At 39.8% G+C, this 20,597-nt stretch overlaps 1 long non-coding RNA gene across 3 annotated transcripts in view; it reads left to right on the top strand.

The window, feature by feature from the left end:
- Positions 1-19,374, top strand: part of LOC110081624 (uncharacterized) — a 45,675-nt gene extending 26,301 nt beyond the window's left edge. The window contains exons 3-5 of one of the 3 annotated variants that reach the window (XR_013541708.1): positions 3,579-5,860; positions 9,775-9,887; positions 17,987-19,374. This is a non-coding gene — a long non-coding RNA (uncharacterized LOC110081624). Of the gene's footprint in view, positions 1-3,578; positions 5,861-9,774 lie in introns of all 3 variants that reach the window. The other 2 variants (XR_013541709.1, XR_013541707.1) reach the window with 2 other exon arrangements.
- The last annotated feature ends 1,223 nt before the right edge of the window (positions 19,375-20,597 follow it).

Genomic DNA, 20,597 nt, shown 5'->3' with positions numbered 1-20,597 from the left:
AATACACCACACTGGGTATCTATATATCGTGGGGATAGGGTGGTCATATGTCCTCTTTTAGGGGTGAGGGGTTGATCTTCCACTTTGGAAGATGTCCTCCATTTGATAGCCCCAGTCCAAATCTGATTTACACTCAAATAATTTTGGAGGGAAATCAGTGACCATTGAAGTGTTAATCAATACATGGAACACAGCAAATTCAGTGGACAGTTAAATGGTCACAGTCTTTCTAAATGAGGTGAGGTGTTTTATGTAATCCTGTTTGAATTACAAAAATAATTTCTATTTATGCATCTGTATACCTAGATTAACAAAAGCAACTTTATCCAAATCAATGCTCTTTTTGTTCTCCTTTTTTGTGATACATGTTTTTCTTTTTGGTGATACGTATGTGAGTGTTTTAACTTATAGGCAGTACATGAAGCTGAATAAGAAATGAAGGCCAAGGATTCCACATGCTTAACAACTGTGTGGAAGAGAAAGTTTCGTCCTGTGTAACTCTGTCCTCTATTTCATGTGACCACCCTATGGTGCAAGATTCAGAATGGACTAAGCATGGATTTTACTCCCAAGTAGTAGTAATGGTCACTAGTTTAGAGGGGTTTAGACTCAATAGGCTGGATAACTCAGTAGGTTGGATACCTGGGTGCAGAGACAGGATGTGAGAGTTCAATCTGCCATTGTGCCTTCTGGGTGAAAAGTCACCCTGTGTAGCTTTGAGTGAACAGCACCATCCCAGGATGCTCCCAGAAGAGAATGGGAAAGCGTTTTTGAGTATTCTATAGCTAGAAAGCCCTAACAAGGGTTGCCATATGTTGGAATCAACTTGATCACATGTAATGATGATAATAATAAGACAAGTTGTTGTTGTTGTTAATCCCTGGATGCTAGTTATGGTGGCTACATTCTTCCAAAATCAAAGGAAGTGTATGTCTGAGTAGCAATTGCTAATAAATAGTAGCAGAAGAAAACTATTGCCCCTATATCCTGCTTTTGAGCTTCCCAGAGGCATGTGGTTGGCTGCTGTGGGGAAATAGAATGGTGGACTAGATAGGCCTTTGATCTCTGATCCAGAAGGGCTCTTCTCATGTTCACTTCCCAGTGTTTTGAATAATTCAGCCAAAAGAAATAAGATTAGGAGGATAAACACAGGTGGAAAATGAATGTTCAGCTGATTAATTGGTTAGGATAAGGAAACATGTTTGAAGGCCTTCTGAACTTGGATGACGCAGAGTGTTTCTGTTTTGTCTGAAGACAGCAATGGCTACCTCACTGCAAGAGAAAAAGTAATGCATGGTTTTTATACAGCTACTGTAGTGGAAAAACTCGTGTGTTTTTTCCATTAAAGTAGAAATTGCTAATTTAAGCAGATAACAGTAAACCTAGCATCTCAATTTCACTAGACATTAGAAGGATTCTTATAATGTTGGATAAAACAAACAACCATTAGAAAAGTTTACAGATCTACAACAACAATACCAATCTCTCTAATTTTGACAGGGAGGCAGAATTTGGGTATGGAGGGGCTGTTGTGATGACAGGAACTGGTGTGTTAGTTTACCAATCTACTAAATTAAGAGAGAGTCTTGTTAAATCAGTTATTCCTATTGCTGTTTTTCCTTCGCAGGTGTTTCTTAAGCAGGTAGCAGTTCATTTTCATAAAAATGTTTTCATAAAACGTGTATGGATCTAAGGATTTTTCTAGCAAGTGACTATGGACAACAGCTCATTATGTGAAAAATAAGAAAAGATGTTTACTATAATGGCAGTTGTTTGCTCAGCCATAATTTTTTTACTTTTTAAAACAGACAACCAGGTAGCAGCTATCAACTTCTGGTATGGCTCAGGTCACACAAGGGAAATATTTTCTAGTTCTTCCAATACTTTCCATACTGCTGTTGTACTGAATCATGGCCATGTGGTTTATATTCTCAGACAAACATCCAAGAACTTTTAGCAGTACCAATTTATTTCCTCCTACAGTGGGGTCTTGACTTGAGAACTTAATCCGTATTGGAAGGCGGTTCTCAAGTCAAAAAGTCTGTAGGTCAAGTCTCCATTGACCTTCAGTGCACTGAAAACCGATTAATCCCGTAACAGGCCGTTTTTGTTCCATTTTGGGTTTTTTTCTGGTCTGTAAGTCAATTCTCAGGCTGCAAGTCAAACCTAAATTTTGTGGCCAGAGAAGTCTGTAACTCAAAAAGTCTGTAAGTCAAGCCGTCTGTAAGTCAAGGGTCCACTGTATTTGAATCGTAATGGTTGGCTACACCATGGTACTGGCTTATTCTTTTTCTTGCTTCAAGAGGCAATTTAGCCACTTGAATTTTGTATATATTTATTTATTGACACATCGATATATCAGAAACAGGTTTCCTTTGAAGGTGTGTGACTGCGCGAGTGAGCTTGACTTTACCCTCCCCCGCACAGCTTTCCTTCCCCCCCCTCCATGTACCCACAACTATAGTTTCCAGTACCTTTTGTTCTGGCCACAACGGAAACCCATGTTTGTGTGTGTGTGTGGGGGGGGATATCTCACGCACAAGGGGTGGGTGGAAATTAGAGGGAACATTGATTGGAAAGGGATTTCTGTTTTAAGAAAGTGTCTGTTGCACTGCTGCTCCTGCAGAAATGCATTGCACACAATGGACTTGAGATATCCACACAGCAGTAGTGGCGATCACCTGCCCCCTGGTGATATTGGCATACCAATGTTTCAGTATACCTTCCCACAGGAAAAAATTTTTTTATTACTCACCAGTAATGTAATGGTGGCAGCCCACCAGTAACATACTTTTACTGACATATTGATGTATATATGTAATATAACAACAACAATAACAATGTGCCCACTGCAGCAATGGTGACAGCCTTCCTGGTTGCAGTTCTGAAAAGATGTGGGGCAGGTGGTGCACACAGGTAATTGTGGTAAGGAATGCACTGGTACAACAAAGGTACAACATACGTAACACAATCCTCCTGGCGATGGGGAAATGTTCTGCAGTTACACCGCTAGCCAGGGAAATGTCTCGATCTTGACCCTGCCTCGTGTGACTAGGAAAAAAATAATAATACTGACATAGCTGGTGGATAACTACATAACATTTCCCTTGTGTGACCAGGGCCTGTGTGTGTGCCTCCTTTCTTAGTACAGCCATAAAACAAGGGCAGTTATGGTCTTACTGACTTAACTAGACATAATTTTTGTAAGTCTTTTTATGTTCCTAATTTCAGAATATTAATAACTCATAGTAAAGATTGTTACTTAGATTTCCCCAGGTTTATATTGAAACATGTTTCTGATGTATCGATATATGTGACTTGACTTGAGGTGTATAACAACTGTGTTTTTAATTAATTCTGCTTAGTTTCTAAATTATTTATAACTGTGCAATTGTAATAAAATTTGTTTGGTTGTTGTGGGTTTTTCGGGCTGTTTGGCCATGTTCTGAATGTTGTTTTTCCTAACATTTCGCGAGTCTCTGTGGCCGGCATCTTCAGAGGACAGGAGTCGGAACTCTGTCTGTGCTCTGGTGCAGTTTTGTGGGATATTAACAAAACTGTTTTGTTTTGTTTCATAGGCATCCTTCAGTCTTGAGAGACTATGGTAACGTGCTCCGTATGGAGGACTTGGAACAACGCCTAGTGTTTTGACTCTGTCCACGAAGCTGGCGTGTCCTCTCCAGGGCACGAATTCTTCACAACAATTCTTCAATATCAAGTAAACTGTACTGGATATTAAGAAGGAAATATAGTCCAACTGGTTTATACATCTTTAAAAATAAAGCATGATTCTGCGATCCATTATTTTTTTTCTCCCATGACTGTAATTGGATCCATTTCAATTCCACACCTGAACAGAATCTGTTGTGACAGCAGAAGAGTTTGCTGTCTTATTCAGTTTTACACAATAAAGCCCAAATATCTTCTTTCCAAAATGGCTTTTCTAGACTTTGGTAATAAAAGACTTTAGATTTATAGACTTCAGGTGGATAGAATTTATGTTGTAAAGAAGTAAATAAGAGCATTCATTTCATAGAAAAGTCATTTTTTCTAATAGAAAAAATATGGGTATTCTACAATATTTTCTTTTCAATCTTTTGGTTCTGAGTACAGTATAGACGTGAATATTTGAAGTCATCTCGATTTATAGGGAACATACTTCTTGTTACAATATTTGCTAGTATACATAAAGAACATTGTTCTATATTGGAACTTTAAGTAATTTTGATAATATTATCTTTGTCTATTCACACCAGGACTATATTGGACATCTGTAAATCAATGCAGTTTTAGAAGAGACAATATTGTTTATATTCTTTTTGCAGCCTCACATGCCGCCTCTAGCAGATGTGGCTTGGAGGAACCTTTGTTGGCTAGAGTGACTGTCAGTCTATCCAGCATTAACCTATTGTTCCTTCCCTGCCTCTGATTTCAAAGAGAGTCCCACCTCTCTGCTCAGATCTCTTTCCCCTTTTTTAGTTGGAAGAAATCAGTAAGTATGCTGAGGCCTTTTTCTGAAAGCAGTCATGCTTGCTAGTTTTGCTGTTCAATTTGTTCTACTATAAATGAAACCATTTATTTTTTTTTCTATTAATATCTCAGAGTGAGTTATTGAGGCCGGAAGTGCCAATTGATGAGAAAATGAGGTTGTCTACTCTGGGGAACTTGAAGCTATTCTCCTCTGTAAATCCCTGCACTTCTGCTGGCCAGCTAAAGGAATATAACCAAAATTCAATATTTTGCAACAGTTTATACTAGAAAATGGAAGTCCAACTGGGGATGTGATGTGAGAAGTTTTCATGTTATCTTTTATTTCTTGTCATTCATTTCTGAGTGTCAGAATAATCACTGGTTTTTGTTACTAATCTCTGGAAAGCAGTCACGTTTAAGTATAGGTGGAGAATGGACTGGATTGATAATTTATGTGGTATAAATCAACCATACTAATATTTAGTAAATTGCACCATGATAATTTTTCTGAAAGGATAAGAACTACAGTAGTTAGTTATTAACAAAATAAGGTTGACAAAATAAATAAAAACAAATAACTGTTAACAAAATAAATAGAAGAAAAAATTATTGTGATAGAAAAGAGCATATGGTTATGTTAGCACTAAAGTAGTAACATAATTATTTGTAATAATTGCTAGCATGAGGCAATATGTTGCACAAAATTATTCTCCAGTGGTACTTTCTTTGGAATCTTAAATGGTATTTACTCACTTCATCCCTCGCTCCTTGAACTCTTTCCTCAGTAAGCCTGAAGTTCTTTCTGTTATAACAGATTATGCGCTGTACCACGGAACCCTTCCTTAAGGCCTTTCCTGTTCCTTCTCTCCTTACAATAAATTATATACTTTGGTTTACCCGTCCAGGGCCAAGCCTATGATTGGCTGCTCAGACAAAAAGAAAAAATTATACCTGACCATGATCGGTTTACACTCCCTTACACCTGAGCTGCAAGCTGAGATAATAAGCAGACACCTCACCCTGTTACAGCCTTGCAAGGATGCAGTTTACAGCCACTCTCAGTTTGATCAAAGGAGCAAAAATAATTCATTTAACATGTTCTTTGTCAGACTGAATGCACATCAATGCTTTAAGCAATCACTTATGCTTTGAATTAGCATCTATTCTGTTTAACACACCACTCTGTAAAATATTTACTTCCTTGTGGCTGAGAAGAGGTCCCATTATGTCACAATAATGTGTTGAGACACAGGGTCATCTCATACTGTAATTTATCATTTTCTCTTTTTATGGAAACTACAAACAAAATATCATGAATTCTGGTGAGCAGTCTGGTAGTCAGAGAAGTGGCTACTGGCATACATGAGGCAAGGAGCCCTTGTTCTGTGAGGTAATAATGAGTTAAATTGCCCAGCTTGTCTCTCTGGGAAACCCTGCAGCTTTGTAATTTCACCAGCTGCTCTGTTACTAAATAGCTTGTGCAGAACTGCAAAACATAGAAGAGTAACAGGCACTATTGTGCTCAGACTTCTCACCTACAATGTCCATGGAAAGGATCCAGGCTGAGCTATCTCTTAATTTCTTCACTGCTCTGAGTACACTCCTGCTCCAGTTTCAGGATATAGGATGTGATATGGATGGTTCTTAAAGGATGGCAATCCACTACGATCAACATGGCTAGAAAACCTTGCTTTCTCAGTCTATAGTATTTATTTTTTATTTATTTATTTAACTTATTTTATTTATTTATTTAATTTATATGCCGCCCACACTACCCAAAGGTCTTTGGGTGGCTTACAACAATTAAAATATATTTTAGTATGTATGTACTATATATAAGGGACGTGGTGGCGCTGTGGGCTAAACCGCAGAAGCCTGTGCTTCAGGGTCAGAAGACCAGCAGTCATAAGATCGAATCCACGCGATGAAGTGAGCGCCCATCTCTTGTCCCAGCTCCCGCCAACCTAGCGGTTTGAAAGCATGCAAATTCAAGTAGATAAATAGGGACCTTCTTGGTGGGAAGGTAACAGCGATCCGTGTCTAAGTCACACTGGCCATGTGCGGACAAACGCTGGCTCTATGGCTTGAAAACGGGGATGAGCACCGCCCCCTAGAGTTGAACACGACTGGACAAAAATTGTCAAGGGGAACCTTTATCTTTACCTTACTATATATAAAATATATAGTACGTACAAACCAAAACTTTTACAGCAGTGCACTGTAAAACATGGCAAAACTGTAATTGCCACTTCATTCATTCATTTGGATGGTTGCTTGCTTGTTTGGTTCTGTAGCAGTTCCTATCTTCTGGTAATTCAGTGTAGCCTATAAGTTTAATAAAATGCAGCCAGTGAGCTCAGCCTGGCACTCTGGCAGTTCAGCCCTACGGCCTGCCCCTCAGCTCAGCTTGGTGTCCTTGTTAGCTCCTCGCTGACTGCCCAGCCTACCTACGTATAAGACCACCCTTCATCCTCAACCTGGTCATGCAGTTTAGTATTGAATTTATTTATTATGTTCGGGTGACCAGCTCATAAAACATATTTATGCCTAAAATATACAAAACACAGTTTAAAAATATACAACCAATTCATAAAACATATTACATGGCTAAAATATACAAAATGCAGTTTAGTAGTTTCTGACCTAACTAGAGGAGATACAATTAAAAAGATAAGTTTTTCATCCGAAAAAGAATTGTTTTCAAGCTGCCATCTTTGGATGGAGGTAATGGTATTAAAGAGGCCATCCTATTTAAATGACAATGTACATGGCTTCAGTTATTTGAAAAAGTCAGATTTACAGCACTTGGGAACCGTCTTTCTCATTGTTCTGAGTAAAGCCCAAGGTTTCAGCCTGATAGAATCACTGTAGAACTTTCCAGTGTCTAAGCCTTTCTTTTCTTTTAAAAGAACAACAACACACATTCCACCCCTTTTGTTCCCATGGCAAGGACCATTAGGATAACCACTTTTTGCTGTTGTTGTTTAGTCATTAAGTCTTGTCTGACTCTTCATGATCCCATGGACCAGAGCACGCCAGGCCCTCCTGTCTTCCACTGCCTCCCTGGAGTTGGGTCAAATTCATGTTGGTAGCTTCTATGACACTGTCCAACCATCTCGTCCTCTGTCATCCCCTTTTCCTCTTGCCTTCACACTTTCCCAACATCAGGGTCTTTTCCAGGGAGTCTTCTCTTCTCATGAGATGGCCAAAGTATTGGAGCCTCAGCTTCAGGATCTGTCCTTCCAGTGAGCACTCAGGGTTGAATTCCTTCAAAATGGATAGGTTTGTTCTCTTTGCAGTCCAGGGGACTCTCAAGGGTCTCCTCCAGCACCACAATTCAAAAGTGTCAATTCTTCGGTGGTCAGCCTTCTTTATGGTCCAGCTCTCACTTCCATACATCGCTACTGGAAAAACTATAGCTTTTACTATGTGGGCCTTTGTCGGCAAGGTGATGTCTCTGCTTTTTAGGATGCTGTCTAGGTTTGTCATCGCTTTCCTCCCAAGAAGCAGGCGTCTTTTAATTTCATGGCTGCTGTCACCATCTGCAGTGATCATGGAGCCCAAGAAAGTAAAATCTGTCACTGCCTCCATATCTTCCCCTTCTGTTTGCCAGGAGGTGATGGGACCAGTGGCCATGATCTTATTTTTTTTGATGTTGAGTTTCAGACCGTTTTTTGCACTCTCCTCTTTCACCCTCATTACAAGGTTCTTTAATTCCTCCTCACTTTCTGCCATCAGAGTGGTATCATCTGCATATCGGAGGTTGTTTATATTTCTTCCAGCAATCCTAATTCCGGCTTGGGATTCCTCCAGTCCAGCCTTTCGCATGATGTATTCTGCATATAAGTTAAATAAGCTGGGGGACAATATACAGCCTTGTCATACTTCTTTCCCAATCAGTTGTTCCATATCCAGGTCTAATGCTTCTTGTCCCACGTATAGATTTCTCAGGAGATAGATAAGGTGGTCAGGCACTCCAATTTCTTTAAGAACTTGCCATAGTTTATTGTGGCCAGCACAGTCAAGGGCTTTTGCTTTTGGGACCCCTCAATTAAGTCTGTATTCTGATTCTGTTCTCCTCTATTGGCAGATACCCTGTCTGGATCACAATAGGAAGCCTCCATCCTTCTGCTGGCTTTTCCATCCTTTTCTTCCTTGGTCATGTCCTCCAAAGCTCTACCAGGGCCAGAGAATGCCAGTTCCCCTTGACTCCACAGAACGTTTCTCCATGCATTTCAGCAGATGCAGAAATCATGTCTTCATTTGCTTCTCCTAATTCTTGCTTTGTAACACACATTCTCTCTCTTTCTGCCTAGAGATGTTGCTTTCACATTACCTAGATGCTGCTATATGGCTTTTCATTTAACTTGCAGCTTCCTGCCATGCTTTTCTCCTATGGGACAGCCTTCCATATGATGAATGATTTAAAAGGCGTCCCATGGGGCATCCCGCTAATAAGTATCCATTTCATTTCACTACCTCTTACTCTTTCCTTTGGTTGTCAGATGATGCACACTGCAAGTTATTATTAAAGGTTTGTACAATTAAACTCAATTAAGTGGAAGGCAGCCCACTAGCCATACACTGCTTTTTTGCCAAGAAATTACTTGATTTCACATTCTTGTAGAAACAGCAAAACTGAGAAGCTTCCAAGCCCTTGATATACTGTCACACGTTGGTGGACTACATTAAATAAGCTTGATCAAAGTTGTGTAGATCTGTGTTATGAGCAAACTTTTCTCCAGCTTTTGGGGTGCAATTGCTTTTCACAGCTGTCTCAACAAAACGCCTATGTACAAATGAATGAATCTGTGTTTTGGAAGTAAACACTTCATCCGTAGGTTTCACGTAAAGCTCCTGTTTAAATCTGTGCTTGTTTAGTCCAGAGTGATTAGCACCTAATACCATTTGATCTTTGTGACAACAGTAAAGTTCATTAATTTTGATGGATGAAAATTGCACCTCACTTTCTTGACATATGTCCCGTGGATAGATTACTGATTGTGAAATATTTTTCCGCTTCAGTTACTTCTTCATATCTATCAGGAAGCCAGTTCAATATAACTACTCACCCATGGTAAGAGGGTCTTCATAAACAATACCACAAGGTGATGTTCCTCTCCTTACTCGTTTATGCAGTGGGCAGTCACTGAGGGGTCCAGTCCTGGTGCACTTTATGAACTACAGTATTCCACCAGCAGGGTTATCCAGATTCTTAATCTATACAGCAACTCATAAGGTTAAGCAGCAATTCCTGTTCAGTTCAAGCTCATAATTATTATTCTACTTCTTGTCTTGCTACAGCCTGATTCAGAGGCTCTCAGAGCATCATAAACATGGAAGTGGTGGCAGACTTCGGGTTGTTACAGGAGAAATAAAATTTTGCTGTACTTCTGCTCCCATGGAATCATTGAGAGGTACAGGAACCACAGATTCTTACCAGAAATAATAAAGATTGCATCAAGGGCATGGTCAGCAGAGCTAGGACTGTGTATGCACATACCTGCACAGCAACTCTACATTAATCTCTGTCTATACAGGACATTATATTTGATTGGCGGGAGTGGGAGTTGTATCTGTTGAAGTGACTTCAACCTTGCATGCTGCCTGCAATGGATGTGGCTGGGAGGGACTTTTATGGGCTGGGCTGACTATCAATCAATCAATCCAGCAGTAACCAATTGTTCCTTCCCTACCTCTGATTCAAAAGAGGGCTCAGCCTCTCTGCTGAAGTATCTTTTCCCCTCTCTTTTCAGCCTGCTGGCAATTAGTGATACAGTTAGTGTTATTAGTGCAGTTGGCATGAAGCCTACAGGAGTCTGCTGGAAGCAGGGTGTGAGTCTGTTGAGGCCTGTTGCTGTTAGCAATCATTTTTGTATGGCATGCTTTTTGATCTGTTCAGAACAGTGAGTAAATGACACATTTTTATTCTTTCTCTTGCTGATGTCTCAGAGTGAGTTATTGAGACTGTAAATGCCAGTTGATCAGAGCAATAAGGGGTGGTCTAATTTGGGAAGACTTGAAGCTGATTCTGCTCTGTAAGTCCCTGCACTTCTGCTGTGCACCTAGAGGGTTTGTTTTTTTGTGTGTGTTTTTAGCCGAAACTTAAAACCTGCAACAATAGCTACATGGTGCCACTCTTGTCATCTCTTGTCTTACACTATAGTCAGTAAGGGCACTAGCTGTTCATTTCCCTCGGTCATTGTATAGTATTGGACATGTTTTCTTTTTTCCTTCTGTGCCACCTCCTTGCTGTTAAGGACAGAGATGGTGGAAAGCATTAATGTAAACAGCATTAGAAAAGAATGTGACCTTTAAGATCCCATTTTATTTCTTTAAAATAAGTCAGTTAAATCAAAACATTAAATTAAGAAAATGTCTTTTGGAAAGGAGTTGTGAAGTAGGGAGAATATAAGGTGCAAAATACATGACCTTTTCCAATATAATGTTATAATGACAATTCAGGGATCTATTAGTCTGGGCTATTGCAAAGGTGATTACTAGTACGTAATATATACACATTTAGAGTGCCAAGCAGATTTAATCCCATCACACATTTTTCAGTGGTTTCATATAGACAGTGATCTGACAACGAGCCACTGCCTCTGGGCAATATGGCAAAATGTTATTACTATTGGATTCAGTACAAATTCTTCCAAAGCAAAGTAGTTTGAAGGAGTATAACTCCTTATTCAGTTTTAATTTATCATAGTATCATGCTCTATCTGCTGATATTTTCCAAATCTTCTCTTGGTTCTGAAGACAGGAGAGCCTGGCATGCTCTGGTCCATGGGGTCACGAAGAGTCGGACACGACTTAACAACTAAACAACAACATCTTGGTTCTACTCTGATTTCTTAACTGTTATTTTCACAGAAAATGGTATCATGGGAATATTGTTGTATACATCAACTTCCTTTCTTAATTCACTGATACAAAAAAACCTCTCTTCTATGTTATAACTTATATTCCATACCTAACCGCCTATTGCTTGGTAGCAGAGGATCACATCAAGACACACTTTGAATTAAAACCAGCCCCAAAGTTGTCAGGAGAAAATGCTGATCAATTAAATTTCAGGTTGTGGTGGGTGTGGCATAGGGGATCTGAACCTATCGTATCTGGCTATCCTCAGACACTTCCTATCAGTCTGGTGAAACCAAAGTGTGCTGCTATAGTAGCCTCATGGTGCGGTGGTTAAACTGCAGTACTGCAGAGGAGACTCTGCTCAGGGCCTAATTTGTGAACTGTGTAGAGAGTGCTTTAAGCACTATGGGGTGTTACATAAGCAGCACACTTTGCTTTGATGAATTGGTAAGCTTTGTCTGCTTAAGTACAGGAGTATGCATTTTACAAGTTAGCTGCATAAATGTAACAGCCAATAACAGAGAACAGGGCTTTGTCTTTGTTATTTAAATAGGCACTTGAAAGGAAACTAGAGCAGCGGCAGTAGCAACACAGATGATGGGGTGAGAGAGTTTGTCTGTTCCCATTCCTGCTGTGATCCCAAAGAAAAATGTCTCTTCCGTGGAGCAATTGTTGGCCTTGGAAGGGAAACTTGCATTGAGGCTAATGGATGCTTCTCTCTCTCCTGTTGTAAATAGCAATTGGAGGAGGGGAATTAAAACATGCTTACTAAATGTATTTGCACAGTTAACATAACACATAGTCTGGTTCTAAGCAAATGTCTCCATGAAAAGCCCGATCCTCAAAGATAGTTGTTTTCATTTTTGATAATGAGCCCCTCCACTGTTTCCAGAAGTATCAGCTTCAAAGCTAATTTCACCATTATCTTTGCTCTGATGTACGGATGACATAAAGCACGAACAATGTATGCTCAGTTTATTAACCCAATGCAAAATTCTTATTCCAAAAGTGACTTCTTTAGAAAGGACAGGGTACCCCCCCCGGGGGGGGGCTTTTATTACCTATCTGAGGATGGTGTTTCCAGGGGAAGAGTAGCCTGTGAGTCTGTTGCAGCAAAAACAGTGAAGAGTCTTGTGACAGTTCAGACATGTTAGGTAGAACCTTGCTTCTTTTTTTGTGGAGCATAACCACTCTGCAGGAGGCGTGCTGTGCCTGAGCAGGTATAGGAACCAGAGGGGATGGTTGCTTTAAACTAGGCTTTCCACTGATGCAAGGGATTGCTGGATTCTCCCGGTCACAAGCAATGACCAGGGAACTCAGTGTACTACCATTCACCCTCTGAACATCCACAGCAGAAAATCTGGAAGAAGCCTGAAGAAGAAGCTGCTTGGATGATGGGCGAAACGTTTGAACCTAACAAGATAGAAGTCCCGTTGCCATGACTCAGCTTCCAGATAACCACACCTAGATGACTGAGAATTTTCACAGGTATATCAGCAGCAGAAGGATGAATGATAGCCATTTTTGTTAATAATAATTACGTGCCATCAATTCTGACTTACGGCAAGCCTCCCAAGGATTTCTAGATATGAAGCACTCAAAAATGGTTACCAGTATCTCCTTCTGTTGGTGCTCTGGACCATGCAACTTGCCCAAGTCCACACAGCAGGAAGGGCAAGTAACACCATCCGACATGCATCCTCTAAGTGATCCTGGATAGCCCCTTCCCCAGGAAGCACAGCGGGGATTGGAATACCTGTCCTGTGGCTATGCGGGCAGATGTTCCTGCTCACTCTCCCAGGTATGATAATTCTAGAAATTCTTTTTTCCTTTTCTGTATGAATTTCAGGATTCAGTCCATGAGATGCACAAAGCCTTATTTCTAATCCAAAGCTAGCACATAAATTTATCTAAAGCTGGAATAAGTCTTCTTCCCTCTTCAGGGCATTTTAAGTTTGTCTTGTTATTTCTTATACTCTTGTCCATATATAGAATAATGAGAATTAGCTACTTGTTTCTTTAGAGTACACCATCTCCTCCGCAGCTTATTCACCCTCTAGAGCTGCAATCATCTGGGTCAGCATAATCATCTCTATGGTAACCAAACTGATGAAGTTACGTATGTTTTAGCTTTCTGAAAATACCAAAAAAAAAAAAAATCATCAGAAGGAGAATTTATCCTTCTTTTGTTGTTCCTGCATTTTAGCAGTTTGTTTTTTAATCATGAGCAAAAATAAGTCTGCAGCACATTGAAAATATGAATACATAAATTGAACTATTACTCAGTGGAATTAGGAAAGGTTCTGTGGTTCTTAGGATTACATAAATGCAAGAGTAGGGTGATACCTTTATTGAACTACTAAAGAAACCAAATAAATTGCAAACTTTCTTGTGGAGAAAATTCCACTTCCTCAAGTAGGGTAGTACAGAAAAATTGTAAATACGCGTCCTCAAAATTCATCAAGGCAGATGACTATGCCAAGTCTGTTCACATGACATGAGTTCAGACATACAGTAGACGGCAAATGTAACCTGGGGAGCGAGTGCGGTCTCAAGCACCACACCTGGTGTAGCATGGTTGGAATTTTCCATCCCAAACTTCAAACAAAGGATTTGCCAATTACTCTCGGACACACACACACACATGCACCAGCACATTGCCTGCTTCTGAAATACAAGGTTTTGGGGAGTCAGTGGGGAAGAAGACAACACAGAGACACTGTAATTTCTGTTACAAGGCTGGGGTTATAATTTAGTTTATTCACCAGGTAGAAACAGCCAATTATAGCCAAATTAGTCAAATTCATAGTTTTACTAAGTAGTGCATGAGCAGTTTGCCAAGTGTGCATGTGTGTGATATGTAATGCAAATAAAATTAAGCATTGGTGCTCTAGGTATCAGGAACAATTAATGAAGAGTCTTCCTTTGGGGTATATAGGTTAATTTTGTTAAATTGGCCAACCCATTGTAATTAGCAGGGTTGAACATCTGTTACTATCAGCTTGTTTCCAGCTGTACACATTTCTAAATTGGTTTCAGATTTCTCAACGGATCTACTTGTACTAGTAGCCAGCCAGGGAGATGACCTTTCCCTGGTAACAATGGGAGGAAGTTGGGAGTGGAAATAGGAATGTTCTGCAATCACAGCCCAAAAGCATTTGTGGAAATTCATGTCAGTCACAAACAAAATTAATGGACATCTATTTACCCACAGTGGGATTGTTACATTTTTGTCAGGCCATCAAAGAAGTAGCTATCACAAGTATATTATAAAAATCAAGACATACTGTACTTTGTACAAAGAGGTAAAAATGCAAGCATTTATTTTTCTCTGGCTGTGCATTAACCTCATATTTCCTGATAATCAAAGGAAACGCATAGCTGAAAATACAGTTAGTGTTAGTTTATTGGAAAGTCTGGAAATGAAACAAAGTATTTGTGGAATTCACAAACTACATCTTTATTATTTCCTCTCTTTTTTTGGTATTACGTTATCATTGTTATATCAGAGTCACATCTGAGAACTCTGGGAAGAGAGGCTCTTCTACCATTTTTGAAACCTCAGTCAGCAGGATATATACGCCATCCAGTCTTGTCTATACTTACTTGGAAATAAATGCCACATGTGTCTCAAGGACACATGTCTCAAGGACACATGTTCCCAAAACCATGTCAATAGGGCTGCATCACTGTTGCCCTTGAGCAGAATGTTTATTGTTAAAAGCACATGAGCATAGCAGAGAGGGATAAAGGAAAGAGGAAATTATACCTCATTGTTTATTTCTTGGATACACTCCTTAATGTGATTACAGGCTTCATTGTGTCAGGAAAGCAGAGAAAAATACATATCTAGTCTCTAGTAAGGTTCCCTTGACATTAAGTCGAGTTGTATCCAACTCTAGAGCGCGGTGCTCATCCCCATGTCCAAGCTGTAGAGCCAGGGTTTGTCCATAGACAGTTTCCGTGGCCAGTGTGACTAGACACGGAACGCCGTTACCTTCCCACCGAGGTGGTACCTGTTTATCTACTAACATTTACATGCTTTCGAACTTATAGGTTTGCAGGAGCTGGGACAAGCGATGGGAGCTCACTCTGTCGTGTGCATTTGATCTTACAATTGCTGGTCTTCTGACCTTGCAGCATAGAGGCTTCTGTAGTTTAACCTGCAGTGCCACCACGTCCCGCACAGCGCCACCATGTCCTTAGTCTCTAGCAGGGTCACCCTAGGTGGAGTGGTCAAAGTTGCTGCGTCCACCCTCTTCTGGAATGAACTTTTAAATCCTTTATACATTGAAAACCTTGTGACAATCTTAAATGCAACAAAAGGTATTGCTGGAAGGTGAGACTCCTAGGCTAAAAGGCACTCAGTCAGCTATTGGAGAAGAGCAAAAAATAAGTAAATGACAATAATGTTCTGGCAAACTAGGCAGAACAATAAGTGGAGAAACACTAATGGTAGACAAAATTCAGGTTAATAGGAAAAGTGGAAGACCTTACATGCGATGGACTGACTGAATAAAGAAAGTCATGATCTTTAATTTGGAAGACTTGAGCAGCGCTGTTAATGGTGGGAACGTATGGAGATTATAATTTTTTTTTACTTTTTAGATTTATACCCTGACCATTTAGTGAACATGCCACTACTATGGGCAGCTTACAAAAATTATTAAAATCTTATAAAATGTATAAAAAGTAAACAAACCCTTTATCGTTTATTCACAGTAAGTGAGAAGCAACTTGATACTGCAAGACTTTTAGATTCTGTGGGGTTGTTTGCTTACTTAGATATCTATTCATGAACCTTGCAAACAAAATTTCACAAACGGAATCCTTTCTTATTCACATGAGTAATTATAACAACAAAATGCCCCAATTTGTGTACCCAAATCCTAGTCAACAGCACCAATATGGAAGTTTCTATAGAATTGCAAAGTTCAAGGGTCCCTTTTTATTTAAGTTCAGATAAAAATCCACGACATCTTCCTCAACTGGGTTGGGTGTCCAATACCTAGAAAGCTCGGCTTCCATATGCAGAGTATTTACCGTATTTTTCACACCATAAGACACACTTTTTCCCCACAAAACAGGGGGGTGGAAAGTCTGTGCGTCTTATGGAGCAAAGAAAACAAATTATGTTTTCCTGCTTTCTTCTCCTAAAAAATTGGTGCATCTTATGGAAAGGTGCGTCTTATGGAGCGAAAAATGCGGTAAATCCCTAAAATAAAATGTAAATTCATGGAATTATACCTCAGCCAAGTTGGCAAGGGTCTTTGCTGTCTAGGTGGCAACAGCAGCTCTGACCTCTTCAGCTGGCCCATTCTTTCCTATTCAGATTTCTTATTAACAGCTGTGTTCTTTCTTAGTCCCACCCTTTAGGCTGAACCAATATTTCATAGGGATTACAATGGCACATAACAATAGAATTTCTTTCTAGGTTGTTTGAAGCAAACTTTGTTTTGTTTTCATACACAAGCCTTCCCCAAAATTATAATCAGTTGCAAACTATCTGAAAAATGCAATATACCAGATTAAAAGAGGAACACCCCCACAACTCTAAAATAAGTTTAAAAGGTGAAAATATTTTGAAGGTCCTTTGTTATAGGTGTGTAGCATAGCTGAAGAAAGGGTAGTTGGTAAATGATGTCTGGAAAACCTTCAGCTTGAATATTTTCATTGTCGCTGGTGAAGGATTTTCTTGTCTAAGAGTACACAGTGCTGTCACAAAGCATACTGTGATTCTGAGTCATTTCACTTTTGTGTTATTTCCCTTTTGTCATGGCCTTAGTAGTCACTTTCATAAACTGCTTGACACAGAAATGAATGCAGTAGCTTGCTAACTGTTGCAACAGCAGGTGTTCAGCCTTTCTTTTAAAAATATTGAACCACAGCCCCTATTGCCATCAATACCACACCTTGCTGACCAAAACACAGAGTGTGTCTTACCAAGCAGAATTAAATAGACACAGTTTTCCTCTGCACCTGTGCACCTTGAGTTTTGGCCTGCCATGTAAAAGGTATCAGCACAACCTAGGCCCGGCCCTGCCATAAGAAACTATCTGCCTAAGCAGGTTGGGAGGATGGCAGAGCAAACCATTAAAGACACAGCTACAGCTGCTACTCGAAAAGTTGGCCACTCCATATATTATCTGGTCTACTTGCCCACTGGTGCAGTGCTTTTGTCATGCACCGTGTTCTTGGTCCAAAGCACTGGAAGGATCCTGCCTTCTGAGCAGAAATACTCCTCGTCACAGTTTCAAGTAGTTATGCTTTGTTCCAGGATTCCACAGGCAGTGCAGTCTGGAATTCAAACAGTTAAATTCCTTCCTTTCTTCCACCTCTGCTTATGTATTAAGAAAGTTTTTGTCAAGAAGTGGGTTCAGGGCTCCAAGTTGTAAATCAGCATGCCTTTATTCAGCATTTCTCAGCAACAAGAGAAGGTGAAAGAAACCAAGTAAAATGCACATGCGCATTTATACAATGCTCACCCAACAGCACCCCACTCCTACTAATTACCTGCAGCTGGCTAACAATGCAGCAGCACAGGCAACAACTGCTCCCACTGCTACACTCACTACATAACAGTTTTATACTGCTGAGTACTTCAGGATTCAGCCAAAGTGGTTGATTTTTTCCCCTTTCTTTCTTACAGGTCCTATTTGGCCTTCAGTCTTGTTGATCCTCAGCAAAACATGGGGTCACTGTTAGGTGGCCCAAAGCACAAGGACTTGCAAGACCAGTGACAAAGTGGAACCGGTTCTAACAGTTTCCTTAAGAAGGTTTTCTCTCAAAGACGGCATAACTTAAATAAGCAAAACTGAATAAAACCATTGTCACTGAACTCATGATTAAAGCAGAAAGCAACGCTGGTGAAAACCTCTCCACCACGGCCCAGTCTTTCGCCATGGTTGCAGCCAGCCTGATAGCAGTTCATGTTTACTGATGAGGGAGTTATTTTAAGGACTTGTTGATTAGATAGAAAAAAGAGGTAGCCAGAGGTCTGTGATGAATTCAGTTTTCCAAAAGACATTTTTCTGTGTAAAGGAAAGCAAAAGGCTATCACTTAGATCCTCTGATTGTATGTCAACAAGCCCTTCCTAGACTCTCAGATCTCAGAATAAATGAACTCCCGCTGAAGGGAGGGAGAGAAAGAAAGAAAGAAAGAAAGAAAGAAAGAAAGAAAGAAAGAAAGAAAGAAAGAAAGAAAGAAGAATGTATAACTTATAAAATGGGACCTTTTTTATCTAGATGGAAGTCTTATGTTGGAAGCCGCCCAGAGTGATAGAATATACCAGATGGGCGGGATATAAATTGAATGAATGAATGAATGAATGAATGAATGAATGAATGAATGAATGAATAAATAAATAAATAAATAAATAAATAAATAAATAAATAAATAAATAAATAAATAATGGCTTCACTGAGTACATCTAAACTCTGCCTTGTGCCAATGGAGAGCAAGGGCAAGATATAACAGTATTTTTCACCATCCAGGGCCAGTAAAATCTGAACTTTCTTCCTCTACTTTTCCCCTGGTATCCTTCTATGGTGCAAAGAATCTGCTTCCCACTCCACCATTGTCTGTTTTTTTTAAAAGGATATTTAGGGTCTTTAAGTACTCAATGAAGCTCTTTTTTTCTAACAACCTGTTAATGGAATTTTATGGTTTGACCCTAGTAGAAGATGTGAAATATTTCTGCCCATCGCAATTCAGCAGTGATGATATACCAGTGTCCCAATGTGTTATGGGAAATGAGCCCTACAAATTAATTGACTATGACTATGATTTGCTTTTAATCTGCATTTTACTTGCTCCAACAACCAGAGATGCCGAAGAAACAGATAAATCCCACCTCCAGAAGAGATTTCTAATTTAAAAGAGAGAGAGAAGAGATTATCATTCTAATACAAATCACCATCCTGATTTCCTTCTGGTTTTAATGTAAATTGTTATTATTGTTTTAATTGAGATGTTTTAAGCTATGTTAACTGAACTGTATTTTAATTATGATACTGATTAAATTATAGTATTTATAATTTATTGTGTTTGCAGTGATACTGTGTTTTTAAAAACTATATTGTAAGCTGCCTTGGTCACAGTCCTGGGAAAAAATAAAATAAATTAAAACAGAACAGAACAGACTAGGCATTCTGTGTACTGCTGGAGTATGCCAGAATTGGCGTGTTTTTTGTTGCTTTTGTCTGCCCTCCGAGAACAAGACGAAATGCAGGCAACACAGTTTTCATATCTTCTTTCTGCCAGAAAATGAGAGGGGGGCGGGGAGAGAACAGATTGCATGAGGACCTCTCCATTGTCATCACTGTTATTTTTTTTAAATGAGATCTTCTAAAACAAGCCAAGAGAGCATTGTATGTGGGGATGCATACACATACATTTCTGTCATTCAAACATTTGAGTTATTGTGGGGTGGGTTTTTTGGGAGGGTTCCCCCCCCCCGTGCTTTCCCACACATCAACACTACCACTTGTCAAGAATCTTCATCTTCTGTACTAAAGGAATAGCACTGGCTGGGGGAGGACCAGGTGGGCATAGGAGTACATTGATACCTGTGAGTAAAGCTGTGGGCAACAGTAAGTCATAGGCAAGGAAAAAAAATGAATTCTTCACGCCTTATTGAAATATTTAATTTAAATAATGTGTTTTGTTTACTTGTTTTAATACATGTAAACTTTGCCCAAACCCTTCACAGGCAGAAATACAAAACATAAGAACAGTTGTACAATTTTTGCCTTGTCAGTCACCATCTGTTGTATGAATATTTCCATGACCTGAGGAGCACTGTGGCTGCCTGGCATCTTGAGTAAACTTTGCATTTGCTTAAGCTGCACAGTACCAATAGGATTTTGGATAGTATGCTTGCTAATTGATATGGATGGATTCCTGGAAATAGAAATGTGTGTGTGGGGGGGGAAATAGGAAGTAACTTGGTGCCCCCTCCTTGACATATTTGTCCGCACATACCTCAAGCCTTCTCTAGGGGGATTGAAAGGCACTCCTGAGCAGCATGGGCTATGGCACGTGAGTGTTGTTGTGGGAAGGAGGGATCATTCAACACTGGAGAGAAATGCCACCCATGAGTAGATTATCTGAGGTGCCTCTGATTTTGAGTTGTGTCCCCATGTCCCTAGTCTGTGCAGTTCTAGACAGTCTCCAACCAACCAGCTAATTTTAAACCTCAGATTTAATGACTGGAGAGCACACTCAGTTGAGAGGCACTACATCAGAATTTACTTTCTAC

Source organism: Pogona vitticeps, chromosome 2, assembly GCF_051106095.1.
Source record: "Pogona vitticeps strain Pit_001003342236 chromosome 2, PviZW2.1, whole genome shotgun sequence".
In the NCBI taxonomy this organism is placed as follows: Eukaryota; Metazoa; Chordata; class Lepidosauria; order Squamata; family Agamidae; genus Pogona; species Pogona vitticeps.
The sequence above is the reverse complement of the archived record's forward strand: the minus strand, read 5'-3'. Positions and strand labels throughout refer to the sequence as shown.